The sequence below is a fragment of the Lampetra fluviatilis genome, chromosome 45, assembly GCF_964198595.1.
Source record: "Lampetra fluviatilis chromosome 45, kcLamFluv1.1, whole genome shotgun sequence".
Taxonomy (NCBI): domain Eukaryota; kingdom Metazoa; phylum Chordata; class Hyperoartia; order Petromyzontiformes; family Petromyzontidae; genus Lampetra; species Lampetra fluviatilis.
Genome location: NC_136319.1, coordinates 1,679,264 through 1,699,735, shown reverse-complemented (window position 1 = coordinate 1,699,735; position 20,472 = coordinate 1,679,264). Strand labels below are relative to the sequence as shown.

Sequence of the window (20,472 nt, the reverse complement as noted above, 5' to 3'; positions counted from 1 at the left end):
ATGAGCTTTCGAAGCTGTGCCTCTTTGATTTATATTAATATCAACAATAACTAATTTCTTTAAGTGTTTTTTTCTTTCCATTTGTTTTTTTTTAAAGTAGATTATTTTGATATATTCTGTTAATTCAAGTTAAATCCCAACAGGTGTGTACAGTAGCCGTGTGCATTGTGTTTGTGCACATAGGATGCAGGTTCACATTCCAGGCAGTCTCATCATGTCAATAACGACAATGAAAATATTTTAAGAATTTTACTTCCTTCTTCACCGTCGCTATAAGAGAGAGGCTCTGGTCCAGCGTCTCTCTGAGCCACACAGCGAGCGATCCCAGCGAAGCCATGAGTCATGGCGAGCGCGACTCCCAGTGAGAGTGTGGATAGTGAGCTGCGCCGCTCCATCTGCCTGGACACGTTCATCTGCCCATCCACGCTGATTTGCGGACACTCGTTCTGCTCCCAGTGTGTGCCTGGAGGCCACCTCGGAGACGGCGAGCAGCTTCAGCTGCCCGCAGTGCCGAGCGACCTTCCCTGTACGATCCCAGCTGAGGAGGAACGTGGCCCTCGCCAACCTGGTGGAGCAGCTCAGAGTTGGAGACGGGATGGCCGCGGCCGTCGTGTGTGACATCTGCAGTGATGGCCACACTCCTGCAGTGAAGACCTGCCTGAGATGCGAGATATCCTACTGTTTTTCTCACTTTAGGCCTCACCAGGAGAATCCCAGGTTGAGAGACCACGCTGTGGTGGATCCTACTGCGAGCTTGGATGAGCGAAGATGTCCTAATCACAAAAGGGAGTTGGAATTCTACTGCACAGTAGAGAGCAGCCTGGTCTGCTCAACTTGCACCATCGCAGATGAACACACAGGACACAAGGTCCTGACGCTGAAGGATGAGCACGAAACACGGAAGGTGAGGCCCTCAGAGTGAGACACCATAACACGATCTGACCAAATCTGTTACTCGGCTACACAACATCTAATGAAAAACATTATCGCGTGTTCATGCTCTCCCTTTTGAATCTCTGTCTCTCTGCCTGTGTAGCTAAGCTTCTGGTTTGCATTCCAGGAAAGAGACTCAGGATGTATTGAATCCAAGGCTTTCATTAAACATACTTGCCGTATAAAGTAATTAAGTAGACATAGATTTGAGACTGATATCACAGCCACCTTAGAAACGATTATATTGAATTTATCTTCTAAACTAGACAGCCGTGGTCACATGGGCCCATGTGTCCGAGTCGGTATGTACACTAAGCCAGCACGGCTCACACCGGCTGCTGCTACAATAAGGCATCAGCTTGCCCACTACCCGTGCCCCCCATCTCAGTCGCCGTACAAAGGCAGCGTGGAGATGAGGGCCTTTGCTGTGGAGGGGTCGTTGTGGAGGGAAGGGCAGTGTGAGGGGTGGCTCAGGGTGCTGGAGTCTCCCCCTGGTGACGTCTCATCTTTCACTACAGACGCGCGTAGGGGAGGAGACGCGAGCGGTGGAGGAGAAGAGGAAGGAGGCAGAGGAATCCATGAAGCGGATGGAGGCCGCTCGCAAGGAGGCGCAGGTACCGTGTCCGGGTCTGACTCTTTGACCCCCGTCACCTCCACCCAAGGCGGAAGTCGTGGAGATCAACATTATTTCAAGCGAACTTCGTGCAGCTTCATAACTTTGATACCTCCTAACTATATAATTCACTTTGGAACTCAACATTAACTACAAGTGGGTTTCACTTTTACCACATTCGATATCCGCATCGGCGAGTCTGCCATGAGGGTGGGTTTCTTGGCATTGCGTCTTCCACTCCTGTGGAAAAAACAAAAGTGTAGAGAGTGCCACGGATTCTAGGGGTGGGGCTTTCGTACAGCTGTTGTACTGCACAGGAGGTCATGCACCGGCACGGACGCAGGGGCACGAACACCGCACAGCTGCACCTCACGCCGTCCCTAATCGCATCATCGGAGTTTATTTTAACAACAACAATTTTTTTTATTTTACCAGGTAAGGCCCCACTGAGCTGTGTAGATTTTTTTCAGAAGCGACCCTGGCTGTCACAAATGATAGTAGCTCAACTAATTTGCTGACATCATCATTACGTGAAAATATATAGCAGCAGACCCATAGAGATACATAGAGACCCATAGAGATACATAGAGACCCCTAGAGATACACATAGACTCATAGACTAAACTATTTTTTATTTCAACAGGTAAGGCCTCACTGAATCATGTAGCTCTTTTTCAGAAGGAACCTGGCTATCACAAATGATAGCTAAATTAAATGGCTTATCAGGTGGAAATTGATAGCAGAAAAATACTCTAAATACGGTACTCTAAACGCTTGCTTGAACTCGGAGACACTCTTGGGCTCTGCGGGTTGTTCACAGCAGATAACGAATGCCTTGAACTCTAAACCCGAGTCGGACTTGTGGGAAAACCCGACCTGGATTACGCCGATTCTAGATGTGGAGAGAAAAGCCGGAGGTCTCGGTCCAAAATCTAGGCAGGCATCATGGTCGTGGTCGAACCCACGACCACCTGTATATCAGGCAAGGAGGTTAACATCTCACCACATCTCGTCGGACCCAGGTGGGGAACCCCCCCGACTCGGAGTGCCCGAGTCTCAACATCCACGACCCCAGCGCCCTCTAGGGGAGAAACAAAAAGAGAGCGGCACCCCTTTTGCTCCCTTGGCATGGGTCAACTCAGTCCCATGGGCACCTCGTCACTTGGGCATGATTCACCACTAGGGAATATTATTTCATTATTTGCCAGGTAAGGCCCTACTGAGCTGTATAGCTCTTTTTCCAAAGTGACCTGGCTATTACAAATTAAAGCTCCACCAAGTGGTTGACATCATCATTATCACGTGGAAATTTATAGCAGCAGCCAAATATACATAGAGACCCATATCGATACATAGACACCCATAGAGATACTAGACCCATAGAGATACCTATACATGTGTAGTGACTGTGAATGTCACTGTGTGGTGCCGGCCTTGCGAGGCCACGACAGATAATGTAATTACGTGCAGCCTGGTTACTGGGCGCAGTACCAGCCCTGTCGGGGCTTGCGTGAGCGCTGGTTAGAGCAGAGGAACCACGTACAGTGTGCGGTGCAGGCTCCCGGTGAGGGAGCGAGAGAGAGTTGACCTGCCGACACGTGACCAGATGATATTGGAGGAGGGTCACCAGTGAATGGGGGACGCTGGGTGGTCATGTGGTATAGAAGAGCTCTCGGAAGCCTTCGGGAAAGGGCCAGAGAGATCGAGGTGGGCGGAGCAAGAGGCGAAGCCAGCCCCAGCCGGGCCAATATAACGGGTCCCCGTGTGGGGCTCGGGGTTCTTGATTGTTGGTGAGTGAAGGTCCAAGTCGGGTTGAAGAAGCCTCTAGCCACGCGATCCGGGACCCAGCTCGTGGTCCGGACCGGGATAGCGGGACCGTGTCTAGTTCTGCCGTAGCGTAGTTAGATGGGCGTTCAGCACCTGAGTGTAGGTTACGTAATCTTGTGTTGAGTTGATGTAATAAATATTGTTGCTCCCAAGACAACGTCTGCAACTCAGTTGGACTCACTACACATGCATAGAGATATATAGGCAAAAATAGAGATACAGAGGGACCCCGAGAGAGAAAGAGAGACCCATAGGGACCCATAGAGAGCAATAGACTAAACTATTTTTTTATTTTACCAGGAACGGCTCCACTGAACTGTGTAGTTTATTTTCCAGAAGCGGCCTGTCTATTACAAATGAGAGCTCAAAAAAGTGTCTGATTGTAATGTGGAAACTGATAGTAGCCAAATACTCTAAATGCGCAGCGTTGATCCTAAATGTCGAGGCAAAAACCGGAGGACCCAGAGAAAAATCCACACAACCACAGAGCGAACGAACCCCAAATATACATCAGGCGTCAGGGTCAGGAAAGAACTCCAACCTGCTGTATACCAGGTGAAGGAGATAACATCTCCTAGCCACCACGGCGCCCACACGCACACACGGAGTGGCTCATGACTCAGGGAGCCAACCGTCGTCCTCGCGTCTCCGCAGGAATCGGTTGCTGGGATCAGGGATCGCGTCATGGGGAAGTTCGCCCACCTAAGGAAGGCTCTGGACGAGGACGAGAGGGAGGCTCTACATCGCGTGGCCGTGAAGGAGCGCGAGCTGCTGTCCCGGATAGACGAGGACATCGCTCGTCACAAGCAGGAGATCGGCGAGCTCCAGGCGGCGGCCGCTCGCCTGCATGCTCTGCAGCACGAGAGGGACTCGCTCGCTTTCCTGCAGGTGGGGAGTGCCTCTGTGGAGACGCCATTTGTGTCCAATACAACAGAGTGGGCAGTGGCAGTGAGACTCGTGGTCCAAGGGTAGAGACTTCACTCATGATCTCTCTCTCTCTTCCACAGGGGCACCTGGAGGTGATGAGCAGGTACAGATCCTTAACGTCTCACGGTTAAACACTCACAACACAGGATGTGAGTGTTAGACACACTGGCTGTGTAGACACAAGGGCTCTGTGTGTTAGACACAGGGTGTGTGTGTTAGACATGTGAGACACTGACTGTGTGTGAGATACTGGCTGTGTGTGAGACACTGGCTGTGTGTGAGACACTAGCTGTGTGTGAGTCACCGGCTGTGAGTGAGACACCGGCTGTGTGTGAGACACTGGATGTGTGTGAGACACGGGCTGTGTGTGAGACACTGGCTGAGTGTGAGACACCGGCTGTGTCTGAGACACTGGCTGTGTGTGAGACACTGGCTGTGTGTGAGACACGGGCTGTGTGTGAGACACTGACTGTGCGTGAGACATTGACTGTGTGTGAGACACTGGCTGTGTGTGAGACACGGGCTGTGTGTGAGAGACGGGCTGTGTGTGAGACACTGACTGTGTGTGAGACACTGACTATGTGTGAGACACTGACTGTGCGTGAGACACAGGCTGTGTGTGAGACACTGACTGTGTGTGAGAAGCTGGCTGTGTATGAGACACATGCTGTGTGTGAGACGCATCCTGTGTGTGAGACGCAGGCTGTGTGTGAGACAAGGGCTGTGTGTGAGACACGGACTGTGTGTGAGACACTGGCTGTGTGTGAGACACGGGCTGTGTGTGAGACACGGGCTGTGTGTGAGACACGGGCTGTGTGTGAGACGCGAGCTGTGTGTGAGACACTGACTGTGTGTGAGACACGGGCTGTGTGTGAGACACGAGCTGTGTGTGAGACACGGGCTGTGTGTGAGACACGGGCTGTGTGTGAGACACGGGCTGTGTGAGACACGGGCTGTGTGTGAGACACGGGCTGTGTGTGAGACACTGGCTGTGTGTGAGACACGGGCTGTGTGTGAGACACGGGCTGTGTGAGACACGGGCTGTGTGAGTCACTGGCTGTGTGTGAGTCACTGGTTGTGTGTGAGACACGGGCTGTGTCGAGACACTGACTGTGCGTGAGACACAGGCTGTGTGTGAGACACTGACTGTGTGTAAGACACGGGCTATGTGTGTGACACGGGCTGTGCGTGATACACGGGCTGTGTGTGAGACACTGGCTGCGTGTGAAACACGGGCTGTGCGCGAGACACGGGTTGTGTGTGAGACAATTGGCTCTGTGAGAGACACAGGCTCTGTGAGAGGCACAGGTTGTGTGTGAGACACGGGCTGTGCATGAGACAAGGGCTGTGTGTGAGACACTGGCTGTGCGTGAGACACAGGCTGTGTGTGAGACACGGGCTGTGTGAGAGACACAGGCTGTATGTTAGACACTGACTGTGCGTGAGACAATGTCTGTGTGTGAGTTGCTGCTGTATGAGACACGATCTGTGTGTGAGACACAGGCTGTGCGTGAGTTAATTGGTTCTGTGAGAGACACTGGCTGTGTGTGAGACACGAACTGTGTGAGACACGGGCTGTATGTGTGGGTGCTATGGATGCTGAGTGTTCCAATGTTGTGGTTAAAAGAGGCTGTGTGTGATGCTGTTGGTGGTTGTCCCAGGAGAGAGATTCCAAAGGAATCTGCACCCCCACCTCCTACTTCACTGGACGCCATCACGGTCCACTCCCTTGAAAGGGCCATGCACAGACTCCTGCCTCTCGTCTGTGAGTTCCTCAGTCTTGCACCCGCGTGTCCCGCTGTGTTGGACTGCACTTTTGTGCTCCCCACCTTCATCAACTTTTCAATTTATTTTACCAGGTAATGAACCCACTGAACCATGTCGCTCTTTTTTCGGAAGCAACCTATCAAAAATGACAGGTCTACGAAGTGGCTCATCACGTGGATATTTATAGCTGCAGCCAAATCCTCTGAATGCAAATGTATTCTAAATGTGGAGGGGAAAACGCCAGGAACCAGGGAAAATCCATGCCACCACGGGGAGAGAGACGCAGCTTCTGAAAGAGAGCGACATGGATCAGTGGGCCCTACCTGGTGAAATGAAATTAGTTTAACAGTTTCAATTTTTTACCAAAACCTACTGCTGGGTACTGGGGCAAGTGCTGTTAGCGAGTAGCAGCACCTATGAAGGCCGGCACGGCACACGAGGGGGTGGGTGGCCAGCACCACGCCGAATGTTTATACATCTGTAGTGAGTTGCAGGGAGACGGATGACGGAGTTGAGGCACACTCTTTTTATTAACTCAGGGACAGACACAATAGTTGAAGGGGGAAACCACCCCTAGTACTAAGCCCCCTGTCCTGTTCCCGGTCCTCCTCTAATAGGCTACGGGAGGCTATCTGATCTGGCCCTGGTAAGCACAGATCCCGGCACCCAGCTAAGCCGGCCTTGCCCTTACAAGAGCAGAGGTCCGGAAGCTCTTGGGCCACGCCGCTGGCTTACCCAGCTCGGCCCTGACAAGGGCAGCGAGACAGGGGAGTCCCAGGGCCTAGTCTGCTGGTCTTCAGACTTCACTGGTCAGCTTCTTGTTAAACTGGCCTCGAGCTCTCTGGCTCCCCGCCTTTTATAGGGATCCCCTCGGAGGGGCGGGGTTATGGGGGATCACAGAGCCCCCATGGCCCCACAGTGGTTAACGGATGCGGACGTTGGTGTAGACACCCGTGTGTGTGGGTGCAGACACCCCTGTGTTTCCCGTCCGCCTTTCCTCCCGTAATAACCCCTACATCACCCCCCCCCCGTACAGCTCGCAGCCGTCCCGGCTGCAACAATCCCTCAAAACCCAAGAATAAAGACTTAACACAGTCAACACGCGTGTGCCTCGTAACAATAACAAGAACAAGTGTAACAACAACCGACGGTCCCCTATAAATACCCACCGCCCCCAAATGCAACATATGTACAGAACGTGGTTCCCCATCCCCACCCACAAAAAAACAAAAAAAAGGTGAGCGAGCCCTCCATCAGCGGAACACGCGCGGAAAGCAACTCATAACAACCGGCGCATCTTGGCGCGTGTCCGTGCAGCGGGCCCGTCACAAAGGCCCGACCCGGTAGGGTCGGCGGCAGGTGTTGAATTTTCAGGTGCACGGCCCTCCGGCTTCCTGGACGAGCCAGCGCCGACCCCCTCGGGGGAGGCTGGCGGCCGAGAGGGCGTCAGTCCTTGGGCTCCTGAAGACGGAACAGTTAGCAGCGGATCAGAGGCTGGCGGCGACCCCGCCCTCCAGGAGTCAGTGGACCCCCCACATGTTCGGCCATAGTCATGAGAGGAAGCATGTGGAGCAAAGAACGGCTTCAACCGTGAAGGGTGCACGAACCACCAACGCTTCCCCCATTTAATGCGAACACATTGAGGCCGCATAACCTGCACAATTTCCACGGGGCCCCTCCATGGTCGCAACAACTTAGACGAGGTGGCCAATGGCACCTGGGGGCAGTGCAGCCACGCTCTGTCGCCCGGGTGCCATTCGTGTGTGTGTGACCGGCGCGATCGCAACCTTTCATTCTGCTTCTGGCGAGAGTCAGAGTTTTGCATGGCCGCCTCCCGTGCCTCAGCCAACCGGAGGATGTTAAACTTAACATGGTCCGCCAACTTGGATTTAGCGTGTGGTGCGGCAATAGTCAGCTGAGTTGCGACAGGCGGGTCAACTTCGCGGCCATACATTAAAAAAAACGGCGAGAATCCGGTCGCCGCGTGAGGAGCCATCCTGTATGCTGCCAGGACTCCCGGGATCTGAAGGTCCCAATCGGTTTGGGACTCAGATACCTGGTGGGATAGCATGGATGTAAGAGTCCTATGCAGGCGTTCTACCATCCCATCCGTTTGTGGGTGGTAAGGCGAAGTACGAATTTTCTTCATACCCAGAAGCTCACACACCTCGTGCTAAAGGGCACTAGTGAAATTCTTTCCCTGATCGGTCAACAACCGTTCCGGAGCGCCCTTGTCGAAGACATAGCCCTGAACAAAAGCCTCCGCAACGGCTGCTGCTGATTGGTTGGTGGGGGGCCAAGCCATAGGCCATCGCGTGAAATATTCCACGCCAACCAGCAGGTACATATTACCCCTCGGCGTGGAAGGAAAAGGCCCCAAAATATCAAGGGCGACAAGCTCATTAACCCGGGTGACCGAAATAGACTGGAGTGGTGGGCTGGCTCCCTTCGCTGGCGGCTTCCGTTGAGCACACTGGGTACAAGACTGCAACAGATCGTCCACATCCCTTGCCATGCCCGGCCAAAATAAATTAAGCTGGAGCATGGCAAGGGTTTTGAGGGTGCCCAGGTGCAGGAGCCGCTCATGAACGGCCCATACAGCCCTACCTCTCAACGCGGAAGGCACCACCAGCCTGTGGCGGCGGATCGTTCCGTCCCAATGCATGAGGAGGCCCTGGCACAACCCCCATGAGTCAACGCCCGACTTCCCCTGACCGGATCCTTCCGCGCGACGCCGTAGCGCCAGGAGGGAAGTATCCTCCATTTGGAGGCGCCCCCACTCCGCACCCGACAAGCCCAGTAGGGAATCCTTCCCTCCCACAGCAATAGGGTCAACGTCCGAAGGGGCCTCAACGGCGGCCGCAAGGACTCGATCCTGGCCGTCGCTTGCCGATTTGCAACGCCCCGAGCCCAAGAAACAAGTGCAATCAGAAGCGACCGGCAGGCGTGACAGGGCATCGGCATTGGTGTGGCGAATCCCCTTGCGATAAGTTGTTTCGAAATCTAAATCCTGAATGATCTCCAGCCATCGGGACAACTGCCCCGATGGCTGGTGAATACGCAGGGCATACTGCGATGCTGCATGATCTGTACGGACGGTGAAATGCCGGCCGTACAGATATGGCCGGTACTGTTGAATAAAGAAAACAATAGCCAACAGTTCACGGCGGGTGACGCAGTATCGCTGCTCGGCCGGAGACAATACTCTACTACCATAAGCCACAACGCGCTCCACGCCACCCACAACTTGGGAAAGCACACCCCCAATCCCCGTGTTGCTCGCATCCGTGTCGAGCACGAAAGGTAGAGAAAAATCGGGGTAACTCAACGGCGGGGCCCCCACCAGGGCATCACGAAGAGAGTTAAAAGCGGCCTCCTCCTCCGGTCCCCAATGAAATTTCACCCCCTTGGCCATTAAGGCATGTAATGGCTTAGCGATGGAAGCGAACTCTGCGACAAACCGGCGGTAATATGAAGCAAAACCGATGAAGCTTCTAACCTCCCTCACCGAGATGGGAGTCGGCCAGGAGCTGACACAACGCGTTTTGGCGGGATTGGTTGAGATACCTGACCGGCCGACGATGTGACCCAAATATCTTACAGATTCGTGTAGAAAATGGCACTTTTGTGGTTTGAATTAAAAATTAGCTGCGCGCATTTTGAGAAAGACGGCCCGAAGCCTATCAAGATGTTCCTCGAACGTCTTACTGAATACGATAACGTCGTCTAGGTAAATCAAACACACCTCCCATTGCAAGCCAGCGAGAACCAATTCCATCAGGCGCTGGAACGTTGTGGGAGCGGAGTGGAGCCCCATAGGTAACCGATTGAATTGGAAGAGGCCATGCGGCGTTCGGAAAGCCGTTTTGGGCTTCGATTCATCGTCCAAGGGAAGTTGCCAAAACCCTGAGAGCAAATCCAAGGTGGAGAAGAATCGTGATCCTGCTAGGGCATTCAGAGATTCGTCCATTCGAGGAAGCGGGTAAGCATCGGCCACCGAGATCTTATTTAACCGCCGGAAATCAACGCAGAACCTTAGGGACCCATCGTGCGTTTTAACCAATACTATGGGTGCACCCCAAGGGCTGGTCGAGGGAGAAATAATGTCAGAAGCCAACATGTCATCTACAGCCGATTTGACATGATCCTTTTCGGCGGGACTTAACCGAAAAGGATTTTGGCGGATAGGAGCGTTGTCACCGGTGTCAATATGTGGCGCAGCAAATTGGTACATCCGATATCGTATTTGTGTTTACTAAAGACATCGGAAAATTCTCGCAAAAGGGTGCGCAATTTAGCACGTTGTGAGTCGGACAGGTCAGGTGACTCAGCACACAGCGCCTCCAGCCAACCCTCGTCAATGTCTGAGGGCAGTTGTGACTGAGAATCGGTGGCCACCTGGCCAATGATCGGCGTTTCCGCAGGTACCGGAATCGCATGTGCGAACACGGTTCCCTGTGAAACCACCGCCGTCTGTGTCCCGACATTGAGGACCGCGCTAAACGGGTCCTCATCCCCTTTAACAATAGTCTGGGCCGTCACCAAATCTGGCCCATTCACCCTGGCCCTAGACGGCCCCAGCATAATGCCCCGGTCTGAAACCCCTTTAGCGAACGGTCGACGCAACCGCAGGGGCACAAGCATCTGTGCCCCCGGGGGTACACGCACCATTCGAGCAACGAGCACCTGTACCGTTGCACAGGCAGTACGCAAGGCAGGGGTGGAAGGCAGGAACGTTATATGTCGGCCCGATGGAAGCTCGATGCATCCCTGGTCAATCAAAATTTTGATAGGCAATTTGGCCAAAAAGTCCGTCCCCAACAGGCACGGAATTGCCAGCGAGGAGGAGACCAACACCGGGCCAGATAGTTTAATGTCCCCGATAGAAATTTGCACTCGAATTTGGCCGATGATACCTAACGAGTCCCCGTTTGCAGCGTAACACGGTATGTCGACGGGGAGCAACGGGCGACTCTGAACGGGCAGGATATTATAAATCAAATCGGAAATGATAGTCGCCGAAGCTCCCGTGTCGATCAGTACCCGTACCTCCACCCCATCAATGTGCCCCGTGACAACGGACAACCCTGCCGACGCAGCCACAACCCTGTGAGCCAACTCGGACCATTGGCCCGGTTGGAGCGCCCTCCCCATCAAGCCGCGACCCGACGCACCAGCACCCGAACCCCGAGAATCGTGTGTCGGACCATGTGAGAGGGAAGCGGGTGTGCGTGCAGGCCGAACATGTGGGGTGCCACGACTTGCCGGAGGATGTTGTGGAGGCTTTTGAAGAGGGCCGTCCTCAGCCATAGTTCTTGCTCCGTGTTGTCGAGGAGCCCGGCATCCCGAAGCCACGTGGCCCCGGAGGCCACAGTTGTAGCACACGACGAGCGCTCCAGAAGACTTGGGCTGCTCTCGGTGGCTCGGTACGTCCCGAGCTGGTCGCCCGCCAGACCGCCATCCCGCAGAACGGCCCGCAGCGAAGCCCCCCTCAGATTCGGAGGTGGTCGCCGCCACGGTGTGTCCCGCAGCTGCCTTGTTAGCCTTCCTCCGCTGGGAAATCAGATTGGCATGAATGTGCTTTGCAGCCCGTAATGACGACATGTCCGCATCATCCTGGCACAGGATGACGAAGTTTAAGTCGTCGGCCAGCAGCAAAATTTTCTCGGCCACCATCGCATCGATCCCCTCCTCGTCCATGCGCGGGAAGGCCGCCTTCGCCAACAACAGCAGGGCCGTGCGGTACGCAAGTGGTGACTCCTTGTCGCCCTTCTGCCGCTCGTAGAAAAGCTGGCGACAATCGGAAGGTGGCCCATAAACCGTGGCCAGCATCTGCAGCGCCGACTGAAGCGTGGAGCGTGCCAACTTGGGTGCAGCGGTGAGGGTGCCAAGGGCGTCGCCATCCAGCATCACCGGAAGAGCACACGGCGCCTCGTTGTCCGTCCACCCAGCCATTTCTTGGTGGGTGAGGAAACGGCGCTGGAACCCACCCCAATCGCCGCCGCTCGATACGAACACCTGCAGGGCCGGCAGGGGTTGCTGAAATGTCGGCTCCGTCTCCGATAATCTCCCAGCACTCGTACCGTGTCCATGGACAGTATGGGGAGCAATGGCGGACCCTAATGGAGGTCGCGCTGTCGGTGACGCGCTGGTTCCAGCTTGGCCGGTGCTGTCGTCCGCTGGTGATGACCTGGTGACCGCTGATAGGCAGCCACTGCGACCCGCCCCCGCCGATGACGTGGCGCTCGCTGGTTGGGCCCCGCCGCCCGCGTGACGAGCTGGGGCCCCTCCCTCGGCTCCTACTGTACCCGTGGCGGGAATTTCAAGCCTCCGGCCCATCGCAAAGGCGGGAGTTTCTGGCGGGCGCTGTCTGTCTTCCCGCCACGCCACTCCCCCCGGCCCCAGGCGAGTTATCTGCTCCAGCATGGCGGCCGCTGCAAATAGGAGCTCCGCCAGTCGGGAGTGGGCTAACGCCAACTCATCAGCCGACGTCCCGACCCTCTCCGATTGTCCCGCAGGTGTTGGAGCCGGCAGCGGTTGTGCAGGTACGTCGGCGGCGATGTCTTGCTTCGCCTCTCCCTCGTCGTCGTCCTCTCCGGGGTCTTGGGCACGAGTCGTCCGTCTCGTATCCATGCTTTGGACCACTCCTGACGCCAGATGTAGTGAGTTGCAGGGAGACGGACGACGGAGTTGAGGCACACTCTTTTTATTAACTCAGGGACAGACACAATAGTTGAAGGGGTAACGGCCCCTTCACCCGTACTAGCTGGGAAACCACCCCTAGTACTAAGCCCCCTGTCCTGTTCCCGGTCCTCCTCTAATAGGCTACGGGAGGCTGACTGATCTGGCCCTGGTAAGCACAGATCCCGGCACCCAGCTAAGCCGGCCTTGCCCTTACAAGAGCAGAGGTCCGGAAGCTCTTGGCCCGCACCGCTGGCTTACCCAGCTCGGCCCTGACAAGGGCAGCGAGACAGGGGAGTCCCAGGGCCTAGTCTGCTGGTCTTCAGACTTCACTGGTCAGCTTCTTGTTAAACTGGCCTCGAGCTCTCTGGCTCCCTGCCTTTTATAGGGATCCCCTCGGAGGGGCGGGGTTATGGGGGATCACAGAGCCCCCATGGCCCCCCAGTGGTTAACGGATGCGGACGTTGGTGTAGACACCCGTGTGTGTGGGTGCAAACACCCCTGTGTTTCCCGTCCGCCTTTCCTCCCGTAATAACCCCTACACATCAAGCCAGCAGAGGGAAGTGCAGCGTGAACCATTGTTGTACTGTACTTCTATGCTTCAACATTCATGATCCCCACCATCGCCAATGCGCACCGACCAGAGCAGTGAAGTATGGTCACATAACCCCCCTCAGGAAGCGCACGGCGCAGGGAGGCGCTCATCCAGAAGCGGAGTGACACAATGTATGTGCGTGGATGTGAGTGTGCAAGGCTGTGGTGGCCATTGTACAGTCGTCGTGTTTGTAGAGAGATGCTGTGAGAGTGGCATTCACATTGTGGTGCTGGTGTAGCGATGTAAATGGGCTGTGTACACTTACCTGTAGGGGCAGACACAGTCCAGCAGGGGCAGTCGCTATATCCCTAGCCCCAGAGCAGGAGGGGGCTGTGGGGTGTTCTAAGATCCCCCGAGACCCCTCCCAATGGGAGGGGGCTGCTGGGTGTCTTGGGATCCCCCGGAGCCCCCTCTGGAACCTTCAGGAAGGTAGGCTGACGTACCCAGGCTGTGTATAAAAGCCGGACCCCTGGAAGGGTCCGGGGCCAGTCCAAGACAAGCAAGAGGATCAGGTAGATAGGACCCTGGGACCTTTAGCCCCGCTGACTTTGTCAGGGCCGGGACTCTGTGTGGCTCACTGGTGAGACCCGGGAACCCCCGGCCCGATGTCCTTGTGAGGGCTGGATCTGAGTGGGCCAGTGGTCGGAACCCGGCTGAGTCGGGTTAGAGTAGCCTCCCCGAGGCACCCATAGCCGGAGGTCCCAGAGTTGTGGTCCCGTGTTAGAGCACGTTAGCCCGGAGGCAGTACCTCCCCAGGCAGTGGTTATAGAAGGGCCGTTGCCCTGAGTGTGCCGGGATTGTACTGCCGAGTATTGTGTTAATAAATAGTGTTGCCTCCAAGATCCGTCCCCGACGTCTCCAGAATCCACAACACTACACTGGCATCATCACCACTGTTCACTGCCACTGTACACACACCCCTGGTACTGTTAGTGTAGCGGGTAGTTTGTGATAAACTACCTCAGGGCGTGACGACCCTGCCTTACGCGAGTCCCAGGCACAGCTGGCCCGCTGTTAATACCTGGTAAGGGCCCCTCCCAGGGCCACGCGGTTTTCTCACTGCCTTGTGAGTGTCTCAGCTAACTGAGTAAACCCCTACAGAAAATCAGGAGTGGGGCCCCTCAGGCGGTTTTGCGATGCACTGCGGCACATTCCCGGTAGCCCCTGCAACCAAGCTGGTACCAAACGTCGTGCTATGCACTCCTTTGGACATCACCAGCAAGGCCGAGGGGGGGATCCTGACGCATGGGCAACCCAGGATTTCCAGAGTAACCTGCCCAGGCTTTGCGCCAACAAGAGGTGCAAAATGGGGAGAGGACACTCCTTGGCCACCTAATCATGGCCAAGAAACACGGATGGTAGCAGTCACGGGTTATGAGATCATTTTAGATTGGCGTAAAAAATGGGCGCCATGGGTTGCCATCGTCGGTGGGAGGGGTCATTGCACCCCAATGGATAGCTACCACCCGCCTCATGCTGGGCAGCCCCCGGCCAATAAGGTGCTTTCCTACAACGGCTCACCTGCTCCAATTGGTGCTTGGAGCTTATGGTTCGCAATTGTTTAAAATTCGCGGACAAACCGACAATAGTACGATGCGAAGCCGACGAAGCTACGCACCGCCACGACAGATGTGGGAGTCGGCCACGTCTGGACACAAGCCGTTTTCTCTGGATCCGTAGCGACACCTGACGCACTAACAATGTGTCCCAAATACTTCACAGGTGGTTGCAGCACATGGCATTTCTGGGGTTTAAATTTCAAGCCCGCAGCACGCACTTTAACGAACACAGACTCAAGGCGATGCAAGTGCTCATCAAACGTACGGCACAAGCCCCGTGAACCGGCCTTAACGGACAGACGCTGCAGGCTAGCAGCTCGAAGATGGCCTCCAAAATAATGGTGGCAGATGCCTCCGTATCCACCAAGAGGCGAACTTCCACCCCTTGCACGCATACCGCCAACGCTGAGGAGCCGGCAGCCGCCGCCACCAGCCGGTGCACAAGCGCGTCCCAATGGCGGGTCTGTCTGGGCCACCCAACGGGTGACAACAATGGTGCAACCGACCCCTCAAGGATGACCCCATGATGATGGGCCCTAGCCTCGCTAGATGCATGAGGTGAGGGTAGCGGCTGTGCGGGTGATGCGTCGCGACTCACCTGGGGTCCGGGGCCCGATGCTGACGAGGGACCGGGAGGGGCCAGAGACGGCTTGTTGAAGGCTCCCGGGGCATTCCGGCAGCCCCGCTCAATGTGGCTCTGCTGGCCACAGTAGAAGCAGACCACAGCGGCAGCGTCCTGTGGACGGGAAGGTCTCGGCCGTCCCTGCTGCTCCGGACGGCGACCACCTCCACTCATTCCGCGATGCTCAGGCATTGCCAGGGCCACGAGGGTGTCCACTCCCTGAGAGGCGGCTCCCCCCTTTGGTGCCGGGACCCCCACTCACGCCGCCATCCGGGGCTGTTGGCGGAGGGAGAGGTGCACCTGAATGTTCTCGGCCACCGCCAAGGACGTGATCTGGTGATCGTTGTTGATCGACAAAGCGATCCCCAGCTCCCGTGCAAGGTCAAGTAGCTGTTCCAGGGCCATATAGTCCAGTGCCCTGCCTTCCAGGTCAGGGTATGTGGCCTGTGCCATGGCCAGGAGCGAACAGCGGAAGGCCAATGGCAGTTCCCCCTCCTCCCGCCGCCGTAGCGAGAACTTCAGGCGCACACTGGATGGTGGCTCGAAGACATTGGCCATCTGAATATAAGCCGCCGGAAGCGTAGCCTTATCAGCCCGGCGGGATTGACTTGAAAGCCTGCAGTGCCCTCTCATCCAAACAGGTAGGAAGGGCCCGCAACGCCTCCTCCATGGGCCAGCCGAACGACACATACGCCGCCTCGAACCGGTCCTGGAAGGCCAACCAGTCGCTACCCTTTGGGACGAATGGCGCGAAGTGGGGCAACCGGCGCAGCCCTTGGCCACACGGCGTGGCAAAGTGTGGAAGCCCCGCAGCTCACCCGAGGGCTACAACACAGATGTGGCGATGGGCGGCTGCATTGCGGCACTCGTATGCCACACCGGAGACGCAGCAATGGGCGGCTGCGTTGCGGCCCTCGTAGGTCACACCGGAGATGCGGCAATGGGCGGCTGCGTTGCTGCACTCTTAGGCCACACCGGAGATACGGCCCCCGTGGGCTATGCCGCAGACATGGCGAGGTGCGGAGTCGTTGCAGTACTCGTGGCCCAAACCCGCCGGCGTGGCGAGGTGCGGAGCCGCAGCAGCAGCAACCTCCGGTGACGAAGCGAGGAGCGGCGGCATTGCGGCACTCATAGGCCACGCTGGAAACGCGGCAAGGTGCGGTGGCGTTGCGGCCACTGTGGGCCATGCGTAAGACGCGGCGAGGTGTGGAGGCACCACAGCGCCCGCGACCCACCTGTCTGCGGCGGCGTACGGAGCCGTGGTGGCTCCCGCGGCCTCCACGGCCCACGCCGTAGACGCGGCGGTATGATACGCGGCTGCGGTGGCCCCTGCGGCCCACCCCACTGGCGTGGCGAGGTGCGGAGCTGCGGCCACAGCCGCGGCTACCCCCGGCGACGTGGCAAGGGGCGGCGGCATTGCGGCCTCCCCGGGCCATGCCGTAGACGCAGCGGCATTATACGGGGCTGCGGCGGCTCCCGCGGCCCGCCCCACTGGCGCGGTGAGGTGCGGAGCCGCGGCAGCAGCAGCGGCAACCTCACGCGACTCGGCAAGGGGCGGCGGTGTTGCGGCCTCCACGGGCGGCGGTATAATACGGGGCCGCGGCGGCCCTTGCGTCCCACCCTGCCGGCGCGACAAGGTGCGGAGCCTCGGCCGTAGTTGCAGCAACCCCGGCGACGCGGCAAGGGGTGACGGTGGTGCAGCTTCCACGGGCCATGCTGTAGATGCAGCGGCATGATACGGAGCCGCGGTTGCAGCCGCGGTAACCTCCGGCGGCACGGCGATGTGCGGGGCCGCGGCGGCACCAATGGCCCATCCTGGCGGAGCAGTGACACACGGAGCAGCGGTGGAAGCCGCTGCCCACTCCGGTGGCGCGGCAAGGATGGCACCCACGGACGTACCTGGGGCCCCCCCAGAGGGCGCAGCGTGGTGCGGAGCAGCGTCATCGCCGGCGGCTAGCTCCACAAGCGCGGCGCGCAGAGGAACAGCGGCTGTGCCGGCGATGAACAGCGGCGTCGCTGCGTCCATGGCACCGACTCGCGGCGTCGCAGCAACAATGGCGGCCATTTGCGGTGCCCCGGCCAACATGGCCGCCGCTGGCTGCATCGCCACCAACATGGTGGCCATCTCCCGTGGCGCACCCGGTGTGGAAATGGTGCCGCTTTCAAAATTAGCAGCTGCCAAATTGGCGGGGATCCGCCGCTCCAACTCCGAGTGTGGGCCGTGTGAGGGCATCCGCGCACCCACCTCGGTGATCGTGGCGGAGAGCTGCACCATCCCCCCATTGTATCTGCTCCGCAAAGGTGCTCCCCGCTTCCGGCAGCGGTGTGCTGGGACCCCCAACCGCCATCTCCTCCTGCCCCGCCGAGTTCTTCTCCCCGGGGCTCGTCTCTGGGGCCACGGGCCCCGGGGTCACTGCCGGAGCCTCCTCCACATCGTCGGTACTCTCTAAGTGTTCTGCCGGTGAGTTCTTATGCCGCGCGCCCAATTTAGACATAGCGGCGGCAGGGCAGACACTTCTAACACCAGTTGTAGATAACTAATCGACGACGACTCTGAGACGACGTGTAAGTTAAGGGCTTTCGCCGGAAGGTTTATTAAGATATTGCAAATAACACACGGGTGTAACAACTTCCCAGGGGTTAGGGGTCCCGGGCTAGGTCCCACTGGTTCCCGACAAAGCCGGCTGCCCCGTGCTGCCTCCTCTGCGCCGGCCGTGGGTTCAGCCAACACGGCCGACCGAGTAGCGCAGCCACCTCCAGCCCTGGCACTGTGCAATCCCCTATTCCTACCCCCTTGCCCCTGGCTCCCCGTTTCACGTTACTCCGACCCTAGACTCCCGCTACGACCCTGCTTATGTCACGGGGTCCCCCTTAAGTACTAGAGGAGATATGACGTCATTGTGCCGCCCAGCGCGCATGACGTCACGTCCCTATTTTACTCCTCTACACACTGATACTAACAAATATTAGTATGTGTAAACTGATACTAACAAATACTAATATGTGTACACTAATACTAACGAATATTAGTATGTGTACACCAGTACTAATGAATACCAGTCCTGTATTTATTTGTCATACATGTGATGATCAGTGTTACGTATCAACGTATCACGTACTGCGGTATGACCACAACAACACAACAGACAACACAACACCTGCGCGTGTGTGTACACGCCACGTGTGTGTGTGTGTACACGCCACGTGAGTGTGTGTGTGTACATGCCACGTGTGTGTGTGTGTACACGCCGCGTATGTGTGTGTACACGAGTTGTAGTGACGGCTATGCGGGCGTCGTCACTGTCCTCTCCACAGATGGATGCTCACCGACTCTGGACACAAAATCAGCCCACGACGACCTCCTCCAGATTTCCTCGGATCTCAGGACGGTGACACGGAGCGATGTTCCCCAGGGTCGCCCCCATCACCCACACCGCTTTGAGTGCTGGCCACAAGCCCTGTGCTCTGAGAGCTTCTCGTCGGGTCGGCACTACTGGGAGGTGGACGTGGGGAGAGCGGGGTGGTATCGGGTTGGAGTCGCGTACGGGACAATCCCACGGAGAGGGCGTGGTGATGAGTGCGGCCTGGGAGGGAGTGACGTCTCCTGGTGTCTACAGAAACGTGGCGCCAGATTCTCAGTGCGGCATGGTGGGGTAGCGACCTCACTGTCGGTGCCGGAGCCTCCGCAGAGAGTTGGGGTTCATCTGGACTGGGACGCGGGGCTGCTGTCGTTTTACAGCGCTGACTCTATGGCACCGTTGCACTCATTTCACCAAACCTTCCCTCAGCCCCTACACCCTGGGCTGTGGGTGGGGTTTAACGGTGCCTCAGTGAGGATTGTGGATCTGAGTGGTGCGTCCTGAGAGAAGTGAACGTGAACAGCGCAGAGGGCAGAAAAATCGACGCACGGCGCTCGCCACCCTCGTGTTGTGTTGGTGGATCACCACAAACACAACAACCATCACCAGAACCACCACAACAACAATCACCACCAAAACAACAATAACCACCACAACAACAATCACGACTACAACAAAAACCACTAACAAAACAACCACCACTACAACAAACACCACCACTACAACCACCACAACCACCACCACAGCAACTACAACCACTACCACAACAACCACAAAAACCACCACAAACACTACCACAACAACCACGACAACTACTGAAACTACCACAACAGCCACCACAACCACCAGAACTACTACAACCACCACCAGAACCACCACAAGCACCACAACCACCGCCACCACAACCATCACCACCACAACCTCCACCACAACCTCCACCACAACCTCCACCACGACAACCACCACCAGAACCACCATTACCACAACCACCACGACCACAACCACCACAACTTCCACAACCACCACAACAACCTCCACCACAACCATCACCACCACAACCTCCACCACAACCAGAACCACCACGACCACCACAACCACCGCCACCACAACCATCACCACCACAACCTCCACCACAACCTCTACCAGCACGACAACCACCACCAGAATCACCACCACCACAACCACTACAACTACCACCACAACCATCACCACCACAACCTCCACCACAACCAGAACCACAACCACAACCACCAGCAGAACCACAACAACCACCACCACTACAACCACCATAACCACCACAACCATCACATCCACAACCTCCGACACAACCTCCACCACAACCACCACCATAATCACCACCATAACCACCAGCACAACCACCATCACAACCACCACCATAACCAGCACCACAACCACCACCACAACCATCACCATAACAACCACAACCATCACCACATCCTCCACCAAAACCACCATAACAACCACCACAACCACTACAACAACCACTACAACAACCACCACAACCACCACCACAACCATAACCAACACCTCAACCATCACCACCACAACCTCCACCACAACCACCACAA

The 20,472-nt window shown here is 56.7% G+C and overlaps 1 pseudogene; it reads left to right on the top strand.

The window, feature by feature from the left end:
- The first annotated feature begins 301 nt into the window (after window positions 1-301).
- Window positions 302-19,387, top strand: LOC144947466 (E3 ubiquitin-protein ligase TRIM11-like; annotated as a pseudogene).
- The last annotated feature ends 1,085 nt before the right edge of the window (window positions 19,388-20,472 follow it).